Consider the following 14,206-nt stretch of genomic DNA (forward strand, 5'->3'; position numbering starts at 1 on the left):
AATTTTTATCAAATCACTTGTTTTAGAAAATGCCATTTTAGATTATAACCCAGATTTTCTCCAGTCTTACCAGCCTATAAGTGTATTAGTGATAACTCTCATGTTTACAACCGGTTGCCCTTACTTGCATAATATTACATATCTCCTTTTGATCTCCACCCCCCCAGACCCCAATTATTTATGAGAGGTTTTAACATCCTGTTCCTATTTTGCTGAAGTCTGATTCTTACAGTCACTTAAGGGAAGTACTTCACCATTGCTAATGCTGACTTTCCAAATTTGAAAATCCTTAAAATAGAAATAGGTTTATTTAGTCCTCAATATATAAGAGACATGCTAGGTTCTTGCAGAGATGAGGAGAATGCCCTCTCACTACAGTTATTTCAGGTTCCTGAATGTGCCATGCTCTCAACTCTAGATCCTGATAAAAGTTCTTCCCTCAACTTGAAAAACTTCCCACCTTTATCCTAGCTAATTTATCCTCCAAATGTTAGCTATAACTTTAATACCTTAGATAACATTCTCTTACCCTCTCAGATTATGTTAAATTCCCTTGTCATATTAGTTTATAGCACTCTGTATTTCTTCTTCACAAGGCTTACATACTTAAATTATTCAATTATTACCTACCTACTTAAATTACTTATTACTTAAATTACTTATTCAAAATCATTGAGTTGTAGACTCCATGAATACAGGGGTATTTTGTTCACTGTGTCTACATAGTGTCTATTTTGTTCGCTGCTGTGTCCAGTATATGGTAGGCATACATGACTGACTGGTTCGTATGTAATGATCTCTCTATCCCTAGAAGTGTGAAAAGAAGACTGTGTGACCATCTCAGTAATAATGCAAGAGCGATTCATGCAAGGGATGGGAGCTGAAACTAGAAGACCATCAAAAGCCTCTGAAACGTCTCACTACAGTGTGAACTACAAAATTTCACATAATTAAAATACAATGGAACATACACTAAAACTATACTGAACAGGGGCACATGGGTGGCTCAGCCAGGTGAGTGTCCAGTTCTTGATTTCAGCTCAGGTCATAATCCCAGGGTCATGGGATCAAGCCCCGCATTAGGCTCTACACTGATTCTGCTTTGGATTCTTTCTCTCCTCCCCTTCTCCCCAACTTGTGCTCTCTCTCTCTCTCTCTCTCTAAAATTAAAAAAAATTAAGACAATAAAAATAAAACTACTCTAAACATAACTTATTCTTTATTATCTTATTTACAAGTCAATTTTTAAAACTACAGTGCCTCAGAGTTATTAAGAGTTAAGATAACTAATAAAAATTAATGCAATTAATATCATTATATTGTAGGTGAAGGAAATCAATAAGAGGGAGTTCAAGTTAAGACAATGTCAGTAGACCTCTCACCATTTGAATAATCAATAAAATATTTAATAACTATACATAAGTCAAAGACTTCAATCTCTGGTTAGACATAGTATTAGTACTAAATATACCTAAAAGATGTTTGAAATAAAAATTCTGAACAATATTAAAAATTTAAAGGATCAAGCTCAGTCATGTCCATCCAACTGAATTAACAGATGTTGCCTGTTTTTGTTTGCAATACATATCATTTCAAAGAATTAATTATTTAGCTAATATTTTCTTTCTTATGAAATCTGGTGTTAATTAGAAATCAATTTTTCTTAAGTTTAAACAAGTTAAATGTCTAGAGAGCCATAATGTAATACCCAAATCTGTTTAAAATCATTTAAAAAGACGCTATTTGATCACTTTTCAAATAGACTTGGACTATTAAATACAGAACAGACACATTCTGTCTAACAATATGTATTTCTGAATTCAAGTGTCTTTTTGCAATTCAACAGGCATTATTCAATAAAGTCACATTAAAAACATATTAAAGATCAAATCTCCCTTATGAGTAATCAAGGGAACTAAATTGCATCTCTGTCATTCCTCACTGGCTCATTACAGACAAGGATCTCAAAACTCTTAACTAATAACATCTGCAAATAAATAAAAGTTACAAATTTCCAATAAATAAACGTCACATTCTAAGGTTAATCTCTTTGTACTACAACTTCCCTTCTAACACAGAGAGCACTGCTGATTACATAATTTTTTAATGTTTACTGATTTATTTTGAGAAAGCAAGAACGGGGAGGGGGAGAAGAAAAGGAAGAGAATCCCAAGAATTCCACTAACAGTACAGTGCCCAAAGCAGGACTCAAACTCACGAACCATGAGATCATGACCTGAGCCAACATGATTGGCTAAGAATTGACGCTTTGGGGCGCCTGAGTGACTCAGTCGGTTAGGTGTCTGACATTGGCTTAGGTCATGATCTCACGGTTTGTGAGTTCAAGCCCTGTGTTGGGCTCTGGGTGATGGCTCAGAGCCTGAAGCCTGCTTCAGATTCTGTATCTCCCTCTCTCTGTTCCTCCCCCACTCATGCTGTCTCTCTCTTTCAAAATTAAATTTTTAAAAACATTAAAAAAAAGTTGACGCTTAACCAACTCAGCCACGCAGGCACCCCTGCAAGTCACAAGTGATATCCTTATTGTTGCTAAGACAAACGGATCCTTTTTTAGTCCATATCTTTTAAGACCCCTCTGCTGTATTTCATAATACTGATCATAGTTCTTGACACCATATCTCTCATCTTGGTTTCCAAGATACTAATCTTCAGGGTTGGTTCTTCCTACTAAAATCTACCAGCTACATGAGGAAAACATCAAATCTTTATCTCTGGCCCATATTACTACTTACTGAGATGTAGACTTATACACCATGCTGAACATCTGCCCATTACCTGTCCCACAAACACCTTAGATTTAATTTACCCAAAACTGAATCTGGCAACTTGGAAGTGTACTGAAATCAAGATTACCCAACTTGAAATCCTAGCCCCACCTCTTTCTTATTAAATGTCTGACCATGGAAAAGATACTCCAAATCTTTCTTTGACTTTTTCTCTCATCTATAAAATAGAGTAATTGTAAGTAACCTAAGTAACCTACACCTATAGGTTATAGTTTATAATGGTGAATAAAATCAAGGTCTGAAATGGTCAATCCTTATCTCACTATGAAAGTTTATTTTCTGTTGAAATAAAAGTTGTATGGCAATGGGTTTGCAGAACCAAAAAAACTACAGTACTTCTAAGAATCAAAGATGTATTTTCCACACCACCACATTTTAGCGACATTTCTGTTATCAGTGAAGTATACATCTTATGATTTTTTTGAAAAGCTGATATTAAACTGATGACAACTAAAGAATATTCAAGTAGATGCTGTCTCTCAACATAATGATTATTTCATTCACTAGTCTTTATTTGGGGCTTAGCAAATCAAGTAGTGTTTAGTTTACATAAGTACCGTTTATTTCTCTAGTTATCATAATACTTCAACTAGCAGCAGCAGCAACATGTGTAAGAGAAGCCATATTTATTTGAGTTCCTTAGAGTGAATCTTATTATAATTTAATTATAACTTCTTACTCAAGTTTTTGCCAATCCAAGCCCTAGCACCCACAAACCCTTACTTACCCTTCAAAGTATGGTGCATTATCATTTTTGCAAGTCCCAGGCACTTTGGGAGTCACTACCTCTATTTTTAAAAATATTGAAAATTATGTCTTATACCTGCATAGTATAAAGATGAATATAATCCAGGTTGGGTTCATTATTACATATTTATTATTCTTATATTTATTTTTATTTTAAAATTAAAATTGAAACTTTTCTGCAGGCTCCTAAGAGAACTGTGGGCCATAGGTGCTGTGTTCACAGTGCCTAGTGGAAAAATTAGCCCTGCATCAAGAGCCTGCTAAAATACCCACTCTCCTAGATATTCATTAATCTCTTCCCAAAATTTCTCAAGGGCAAGTGTCACCTTTTACTCTCACAGCACTTGGTTCTCTTTTTCCTAGTAACATCTATCTCATTGAATTGGTTAAGAATCTTCTATCTCCTATGGACCACGGCTTATGTCTTTGACCACCTCTCACCTCCAGGATTTGGCACATGATCCTGTTTTTTTCTTTGTTTTAATTAAACTATGTGTTAATATATTCAAGAGAGAACCCACTTTTCTTCTTTCCATCTTTGTTTGTAGAAGGAAGGGTAAAATCAGAACTCTCAGGACAGAAAAGACTGATGAATACAAATGGTCACACACAATATCCAGATAGAAAGAGGTTTTTAACCATGTGATAGAAGATCATGAAATAGCCAACTGTCTCAAGACAAAGCAAGCTAACTACTACTCCTGGTTGACAAAGTATCAGGATGATCCTATAGCAAGTTGTTAATTCAGTGTAACAGAGAAAATTGAAGATGACTTTGGATGACCAGGGCTTAATGGATATAGAACAAAGAGGAGATTTCAGAGACAATAAAGACAGGTAAGGGGAAAAAAGAAGGAGGGGATCACTTTACCATTAACATCTTTCTGAATGGAACTATATTATACCATCTAATCTCTAAGCAGATGGGAGGAGTAGGTTCTTAAGAAGCAAGGGCTCTTAAAAAGAAATAAAATGAAAATAGTTCCTGCCTACTACAAGGAAGTGAAAGCAGTTCCTTTTGAGAAGGACAGCTATCACATATAGGTGGACTAAAAGAATTTGGTGCCTTTTGTGGCAAACTGGCCCTACTACAATAGAGTACTGACTTTCTGGTTACCCACATAATTAATAAAGCAATGGTTTTAGAGCTGAACATATGTGCACACGCTAGACTTCAGGAGCTGTTTTAACTTGTGAATTTTTTGTTATGTTATTGCCAATAGTTACTTCATGACTTTACTACAATTTTGAAATTATATAATATAAAAAGTTTCAATAATTTATGAATGCTTTAGGTTCTTACAGAGTCTGATTCCCTAAAATCTGTCCAATATAAAGCAGAAACTAAAAAGAGGGGAGATATTTATAATTTGAATGATCTTTAAGAAGATACAAAAAAACTCTAAAATTTTTCAGTGACAAACTATGTAGCTTACCAGTAACTCTAACATTCCAAAACTGTGGGGGAAAAAAACCCTAATATATAGAGGGCATCTGCTGCATTAAAATATAAAATTAAAGAGAATGTTCTTCATCTATTCAACGTAAGTATTGTGTCATTTTAAATACAAAGAGTGACGATAAACTGAAATGTATTAACATTAGAGGTCTTGGGGAACATTTGATAATTCCACTGACCTGTGTAAACACACCGCCTGTCCAAAATACACTAGTCTATAAATAATCATAGCTCTTCCCATCCCCAAAATGGAAACATCATTTCAGGAGGAAAGCAAAGCAAGAGAGACAACTGTGTCAGGTTGAAAAACAGTTTGAACTCTATTTTGGGACCACTGTTCTGATGGTCAAGCGTTTAACTTTCTTAGGTAGGATTTTTCAAAAGAACAGTCGAATCTCAGGTTAATAATCACAAGTTAACTTATCAGTTAAAAATAAAATAAAATTATACTTCTGTTCAACTAAGTTACATTATACATCAAGTCATTTTATTCCATAGGCCAATTTGTCAACTTTCTTTTTAAAGATTTTTTAAATGTTTTATTTATTTTTGTGACAGAGACAGAGCATGAGTAGGGGACGAGAGAGAGAGGGAGACACAGAATCCAAAGTAGGCTCAAGGCTCTGAGCCGTCAGCACAGAGCCCAATGCAGGGCTTGAACCCTTGAACTGCGAGATCATGACTTGAGCCAAAGTCATATACTTAACTGACTGAGCCACCCAAGTACCCTGTCAACGAATTTCTAGTTTCACTTAGTCCTTTCTTAAAATGAGAGTAGTAAATAAAATTAAAATGTATAACTGAATATATAAATCAATTTAAAGTAACATTTTAATTTAAGGTCTCTCTCCTTCAAACATTTCTGTTTAAATGCTCATTGTATATTTAAAAAATTCCTAATACTGTGTCTTAGACACATTAGACATATTTTACCTATATTGGGACAATAATTTTCAAACTATGACCCACATAACCAGTGGCAAAATGACACTTTTAGTTCCTGCTCAAACCCAAGATAGGCACAACTTCTTTCCTCCCCTCTCTCAAAAACCTACTTTGATAGTATCTCAAGTTGGCATTCCAAACCAATTACTAACAACTAACTAAGTCTACCCTCAGTCTGTCAACTTCAGTATTCTGGCTATATGTCAAATCTTATCAAAAAGAAAAAATAGGAAGATAAATTTATCTAAACACTGAAATCTTACAATTTGCATATTCTTCAAACACTGAAATCTTACAACTTGGATATTCTCTAGTGTCAGTACAAAATGGAGAAATCACTCTCCATAAGAAACTCTAATGACATCTAACCACCACATGCTCTGAATTTTACTCTCTGATCAGTTCCACCTTTTAAAAATTCTGATATGGATAGTATAACTAAGTAAGGCACTCTGTAAGGGCATAACTCCTGAACAGAAGCATATGTATAAAATTTTATTTACTGGCTGGTACAAAAAAGGACTATAACATTCTAAGTCTGTGTTTTGTCAAACTTTAGCATGCATCAGAATCCCTTGAACAGCTGGTTAAAAACACAGATGTCCAGGCCCAACCCTTGAATTCAGTAGGTGTGAGGTGAGGTCCAAGCCTAGGTGATTCTGATGCTATTGGTCCAAGGGAACTCATTCTGAAAATCACTGGTCTAATATGTTACATTATAATATTCATTTTCATGTCCTACACACAAAATCATACCTCAAATTGCTGTATCAATTTATAAATGTCACTTAGTGCTAATAGTTTTCAAATTTCTCTTATTGGATGATAATTACCATAATTTATTTCCTCCATTCTTTTATGTTGTACCTCTACCAAAAAACAAAAAACAAAAAAGTTTCCAGGCACCTAGGTGACTCAGTTGGTTAAGTGTCCAACTCTTGATTTTGGCTCAGGTCATGAAGTTAAGCCCCACACTGGGCTGAGTGCAGAACGTAGAGTTTGTTTGGGATTCTCTCTCTCCCTCTGCCCCTTTCCCCTGCTCACACACATACTCACTCTCTCTCTTTCCCACTCTCTCTCAAATAAAAAAGAAAATAAAGTTTCCACAATGAAACATGAAAGTCTTCAGAAATTCTATCCTACATCACTACATAATTATATTTGTCATTCCTCATTAATGAAATTTATTCTCTAAGATACAGTGCTTTGGTTTGGTTTAGATAACCAAGTTTGTTTTCCTTTTACTATTTCTTGAAAGATAATCTAATAAAAAGTATTATCATAATTTTAAAAAGCAGTTCTTCTCCTATCTCCTAGCATTCTCTGCTCTTTTTTCTTCTGTCAGAACCACTTATCTTTTCATAAATCACATTTTGGGTCTAATGATCTCCAAGAAAAAAAATATAAGAAAGATGCTTAAACACATCAATAATTAAATATCAAATTCAAACATTTTGATCCACTAGACAGAACCCTAACCTTCCAAACTTATCTTTAACATTCTCTTATATAATCTTATATAACTTGTTCTTACAAGTCTGTCTGCTAGTTTCCCATTAGATTTCATCCTTCTTCAATGAAAAACCCTATGCTCTCCTCTTTCAAATAATATCACCCTTACAATCAGTTTGAACCAGATATTAACTCACTTTTCCCTGACTGCATTCAATTCATTACAATAATTTTTTATCTGCTAAGATACATTTGAAATATATTATTTTGTACCTTTCAAAACTGCTTTTTTCAGTCATTCACTATTTTAATGTTCAAAAAATGTGTGAAGTTCTTTGATTTTTTTATTTCTTCATTAAAAGAAAACTATATTCCATATAAGACAGCATGCAATAAATACTGAATACCATAATTTTTACAAATAAACAAGTTTACTAAATATCAGTGTGGAAAAGAATGTTAGTGCTTACCAATATAATTGTAACTCCTCTTCTGTTTGGCACACAAATAAACAATACTTTCCAGTTCCTGTGCAATTAGGTGGGGCCAAATAACAGAGTTGTGGCCAAAAGAATGCAGATGTGAGTGATACATTCCACTTCTAGGTCTGCGCAATTAAAATCTCCCACACAATATCCTAAACTCTTTCCATTTCTATGGTGAACTCAGAGATCACAGGTTGAAAATGACAGAAATACATGATAGAAGAAGTCTGAATCCTTAAATCACTTTTTGGAAGAAACTTATCCAGGAGAATATCCTGATCAGGCATATCCACAGTGGACTTTGTGTAAATGAGAATTAAACTTTCATTAAGTGAAGTCACAGAAACCTGCATTGATCTGTTACAAAAGATGGCACTACTAATACTAATATAGCAATAAGGTTCAAAAAATTACAGAAACTGGTTTTTATTGCAATTTCCCAGAGATTTAACTGTACATTGTTCTAAGTACAGTTCTTAAGAGTATTAATAGACATTCTCATTCAATCAACATTCCTGTACTATATTAACTGTTACAATAGACTGTACAATACAATGAACTAGATGATATAGTCAGACACTTAAAATGTATTTGAAAATTATTTCTTGGGGCACCTGGGTGGCTCAGTCAGTTAAGCGTCCAGCTTTGGCTCAGGTCATGATCTCAAGGTTTGTGGGTTCGAGCCCCGCGTCAAGCTCTGTGCTGACAGCTAGCTCAGAGCCTGGAGCCTGCTTCAGATTCTGTCTTGGTCTCTCTCTGACCCTTCCCTGCTCGCACTGTCTCTGTCTGTCTCTCAAAAATAAATAAAAAACATGAAAAAAAATTGAAAATATTTCTTACACAGTATTATCAGAGTACTTATTTTATTTGTTAACAGAATTACACTATACCTGAACTCCTCACAAAGGTTCTTTATTTCTAAGACCTATGCAAACTAAGTTTTTCAAATAAAAAGGGAGAAAATGAACTAATACTATGACCAGAATAGGTTGATTCCATTTAGTAGGGACAAGTGTTCATTTTTAAGCCACAATACCTGTGTCATCATGTTCCAACATACTATCCTGATCCAAAATAAACTACAAGTCAAAACTTTTTAATAGTCATCAGAGAACCACTGTTTTGAAAATTATATTGTGTAACAAAAAAAATGAAGTAGGAACTATTTCAATTGTTATTCCAATTCAAATTATCAAAATCACTTGATTTCTTGGTTTGAAAAATATCTTCCTTCAAAGGGAAAACAATTTTAGGTGTACAAAGTACATGGAATTAAAAAGTTAAAATGCAATTTAAGATTTTAAGTATCAGCAAGGACACCAGTAAGATTTCCTAACAGAGGATCTCATGTAAAGACCAAATTATTTTGGCCAGCGTTACTTTCTATTCAGTGAGTGCACCAAGTCTTTAATTTGAAAGAAAAACAAAGTTTCTGCTAGTATTCCGATAGCCCCGTTTTATTGGCCGCCTGGCCTTATATCACCAAGACAAAATGTTGCTACCAAAAATGTGCCTTTCTAAAGGTAAAGAAATCAAGAACTAACAGATTAGCCCCCGCTACTAGAGAAAACTGTAAAACTCTATGAAATACATAAAGTGTGTCTCAAATGGGCCTCATTTCCCCCAAATTTTTGCCTCCATAATCTATCACATAATATTTAGTACAGTTAAAGATTTTAATGAAAATCATGACATTAGTGTTGGTAAAGATATCCAGAATGTACTAAGGAAACTTTTTAAGTCCTACCATCATTTGGCTAACTACAACCTAAGAAGTAGCCTTCTTATATTAATACATTCATTTCAGATACAGGGTTAAGCTGTTCTCTGTAGTCCATATATGAACACTGTGTGTAACTCAAAGAGGAAAAAGTGATAACTAAATCACATTAGTAAAGAACTAAAGAAATCTAAGAAAGAATTTCTCGTAAGTCACCGATACACTTCATACCATGAGAAAAGTGTTGCAGTCACTGTCTAGGGGAACAAAAAAAAAAAGTCTGTTCCTATTCAATTCTTAGTAAAATTAATATGAAAAAGAGTAAAACTCTGTAAGAATTACACCATATTTTTCCTTCTTACATATAATATCCCTTCCGTTTCTCTGCTTTATAAAAAAGGGATAATAATTATAAACAAACATTTGAAAACAAAGGGTAATGTTTCTTATTTGTGTTATTTCATATCAATACATTAAGCCTTTTAAAGTGTCTCATATACTAAGCTAAGGAAATAATCATAAAATTCTTATTTCTGTGTCATAATTTTAGCTTTATTATGTCAAAAGAGGATAAGCCAGATTAAAACTATTAATAATTTCTAAAACATATTTGTAAAAAATATATATATATACACAACTCCTAGTAAAATCATGATGTGCTCATATTATTTTATTTTTTCTGCTGCACATTAAAGTAACAGAAGTACTAAAAGAGAAAATATTTATTAAATGTACTACCTGGGGGGCCCCGTGAAGAGGAATTTGCCCAATTCTGGCATGTCTGGTGGAAGTAGCTGGCTTGGCTTGTAGCCTGGAGAGACTACTAAAAGTTCAATCTAATTTTTTATAAAAAGTTCCAGCAAAGCAAATTTTTAAATTTTTTAATGTTTTTTTATTTATTTTTGAGAGACAGAGAGAGACAGCATGAGCAGGAGAGGGTCAGAGAGAGACGGAGACAAGAATCTGAAGCAGGCTTCAGGCTCTGAGCTAGCTGTCAGCACAGAGCCCGATGTGGAGCTCAAACCCACGAACCGTGAGATCATGACCTGAGCTGAAGCCAGATACTCAACCGACTGAGCCACCCAGGTGCCCCAAATTTTTAAAGATCTATATGATAAATCACTATTCTTGCTGAACTTATGTAAATAATTAGGCCGTTTATTCAAACTAGACTTGTTTTACATGCAAATTAATCTCAATTTGGCTATCTCTGGAAATGAGGATCTAAACTATGTTTCAATAATACACATTTATGGACGTTAAATTCTAGTTGTCTTTAAATGTTTGCCTAAATTAGACAACTTGTGGTAAACCTCAGAAAAACTGTCACAATAGCACAGGTATAGTTAATCTTCTTGCTTGTTATTTTGTGGGGCTAGTAACAGGAAATCTAAGAAAGGATGCCCTGGGTATATTATTTAAATAACTGGAAAAACGGACGGATTCTCTCAACAATTGTATGCAAAGACGTTTTCACTGTACACCTTCCAATACATAAAGACTATAGTGCTTTATTATTCACTTGAGGTCAAGTTAATTCATAAATCTATAAATATGCATACTATATCCTTCCTAAATCTGATCTGACAGTTACTAGAAACACACCCTATATAAACCCAAAAGACCTGGCTTATTGAAAGGATTAAAAGTAACATAGCAGGGGACTTAACTCCAGAATGAAAAGGCCTCTTCAGGGTCATATTACTCCCACTGTAAAATTAGAGGGGCACTCTTTATGGGCTCCTGTATCTAAATAAAACCTGTACCCCCTTTACAGAAAATCAATGGGCAAACTAGTGTGCCTTCTTATTCTTGTGAACCTGTAGAAGACCTCAAACTTCTCTTATGATGGTTACACCTTTCTTGTTCATTCTCCTTTCTCAATTTCTAACAATTCCTTCTCACAATGAGCCATTCAAAAGGGTCATCAGAGAAATATGAGTTACAAACCGGAAAGACCAATCTGATTCCTGCAGCTTGTTCAAACTTCTATCTGAGGATGCTTCAAGTCTGACATCTAAAAATCTCACTGGCAGCACTGGTAGACACTGGGTTTGTAATCTGCTCTAGCAAAATGTTATGTATACAAAATGCTCTGTATCCAGATTACCACAAAAATATTTGGATTTCTAACTGACATGAATACTCAAGTTAGCACTTTAAACAATCCTTCTCTTTCCTTTAGTGATTGGTTATTAAACTCTTGGACTGGAAGATTTTTGTCAATTACCAAAAGACTTTTATTGGGGTTTCTTCCTTATTATTCTAATTATGTTTTGCTGTTTTCTCCTATGTCTTTTTGCTTGGTGCTGAGATTCCATCTCTACAATAACTTCTTGATGACAAATAATCCTTACCCACAGAGATACCACCTTACTGTCCATGATGGATTCAGCTGCCTCTACTTTTCATCACTCCTCTATGCCTTCTCCGACTGACCAATATTGACCCATATAGGTAGGGACATCTCTACACCCCTACTCAGCAGGAAGAAGATAAAGAAGATGAGACTTTCTTTTCCACCTTCAACAACCTTAAAGATTTAAGGGTCAAAATTATTCAGGGGGGATATGATGAGGAAACATGAAGGAGCTTGAGAGGCAAAAGCACAAGCTAGCACCCTCACATATACCCCAAGGTGGGATCTGTGTAATATTTCTTGGACACTCCTGGCTACCCAAGAACAAAGGAAAGGGATTTAAGTGTATGCCATGGTAACAGGGGAAATTAAGGCAAATGAAAATTAAATTCCCTTACTGCCTATAGCCCACTGACAAGTCCTTACAACTGGCAGAGTGACCTACCTCTAGGAGCTCAGTTGCCTCAGGATGACACTTCTCTAGGGCCAAAAGAAAACCTTGGCTGAACCTTGTCCCAACACTGAGGATCCTGTAAGTCTACTTTCTTTATCTCAAGTGCCCTAGAATACATGTTGGCAATCATGCTCCAAGCTTATGCTCCCATATGCTCCTAAAGGGTCCATGACTGAGGTTTTATTAAATGGTAATAAAAGATGTTTCCCTAGCAACCTAGTCCCTCAAGGTCCTGGAAAGCTTGCTTCCAAAATTCCTTAGAGACTTACTCTATCCCTGACCCCCTCCCAACCTGAGGGTATACAATGAGTTACCCATCACAATCCCAGTGCAGTTCTTCCTGCCCATGGGTTCTGTCCCCATGCTTTAATAAAATCACCTTTTTGTACCAAAAAAGAAAGTAAACAGAATTTGCACCAGAATGCTTACTGAACAGGTTAATCTTCATTTCCAAATATTTACTTCAATAATTCTGTAGAAAATCATGGGGAATGTTCATAACTGCTTCACTTGCTATTCCAAAGACAACAAAAAAAGTAAGTAAATTTAATTCTCTAAACATATTAAGGAAAGTGTCTAAAGGTAGAGCTAAAACCAAAATGCACTTTTAAAACTCCAGTGAAATCTATGCTTATTTTGATGGCTAATCAACTGATGGCTGTAAATATCATAGTATACATCACAATAAATTTTAATTTTTCTAATAGATCACATCAAATTTGTGATATGTGTTATGTAACTGATAAATGAGTAAATTGCTAAAGCCAAATTTTCACATCGTTTTTCCAGCTATTAAAAACTTTCTTGAACACCTTAAAAAAGTTATCATTTGTATGTCTCACAAGACTGCCTATTGCAATGATAAAGATGTATTTAATATACTCTACATAAGAAATGTACACATTTTTGTAGTGTGTAAGAATAATGTAAATGGGTTATTTTATTATATTTCATAGCAGAGACTTTTGTGGGAGGCAGCTAGACTGCATTCTCAGGTATACTCACAACTGGGACAGATCTCCAAACCCAGTCCTACAATGTATTAAAATAAAACGCTCAAGATACACCTTGCCCAGTTCATTCCTCTACATACCTCAATTCAAAGATCACTTCCTCAAGTAAACCCTCTCAAACTATCCACCCCCTACCCATCAAAATCTCCTACTATAAACTCACAAAGAACCCTGCACTTCTTCAGATTACTTATTAAAAACCAAGTTGAGTACCTGCATGATACATCTCCATATCTTTAAACTATAAACTCTACAATCACAGAGTCCATATCTATCTTGTTTACAACTTTATCTTGCATAGTACAGGTACTCAATAAACACTGCTGAAAAAATGAAAGATTAATAAAATGGTTTAACTATTAAGAAAGTACTAGTATTAAAAAATACAATTTTCTAACCTTTCAGTCAGACGAGTTATATACAATGTTTCTCCCTATCATCTTCTCTAACAATAAACTTCCTTGTTGCACAGTTTCTTGAATGGCACTTAAAATGTACATGGTCCTAATCTTATATCTCCTAATTAAAATATAAACATCTGAAGGGCAGATATTGTGCCTTACCGGGAACTTTTGATCCTATGGAGTTTTTGACTTCAAAAATCTTCAAAAATATTTACTTTACAGTAACCACAATCTTCAACTCCCTCTTGTTTTCTCTCATCAGATCTGTCCAATACCTCCTTTGTAAAATGTCTTATGTTGCCTCTGTTGCTTTTTCTACCTGTCATCTCTGCTACCAGTAAACAAATGAAATTTTCTTCAAAAT

The 14,206-nt window shown here is 34.6% G+C and overlaps 1 protein-coding gene across 1 annotated transcript in view; it reads right to left on the bottom strand.

Annotated features, from left to right (window-relative positions):
* Window positions 1-14,206, bottom strand: part of XPR1 (xenotropic and polytropic retrovirus receptor 1) — a 193,436-nt gene that overhangs the window by 107,145 nt on the left and 72,085 nt on the right. The window lies entirely within an intron of this gene.

Source organism: Suricata suricatta, chromosome 3, assembly GCF_006229205.1.
Source record: "Suricata suricatta isolate VVHF042 chromosome 3, meerkat_22Aug2017_6uvM2_HiC, whole genome shotgun sequence".
Lineage (NCBI taxonomy): Eukaryota > Metazoa > Chordata > Mammalia > Carnivora > Herpestidae > Suricata > Suricata suricatta.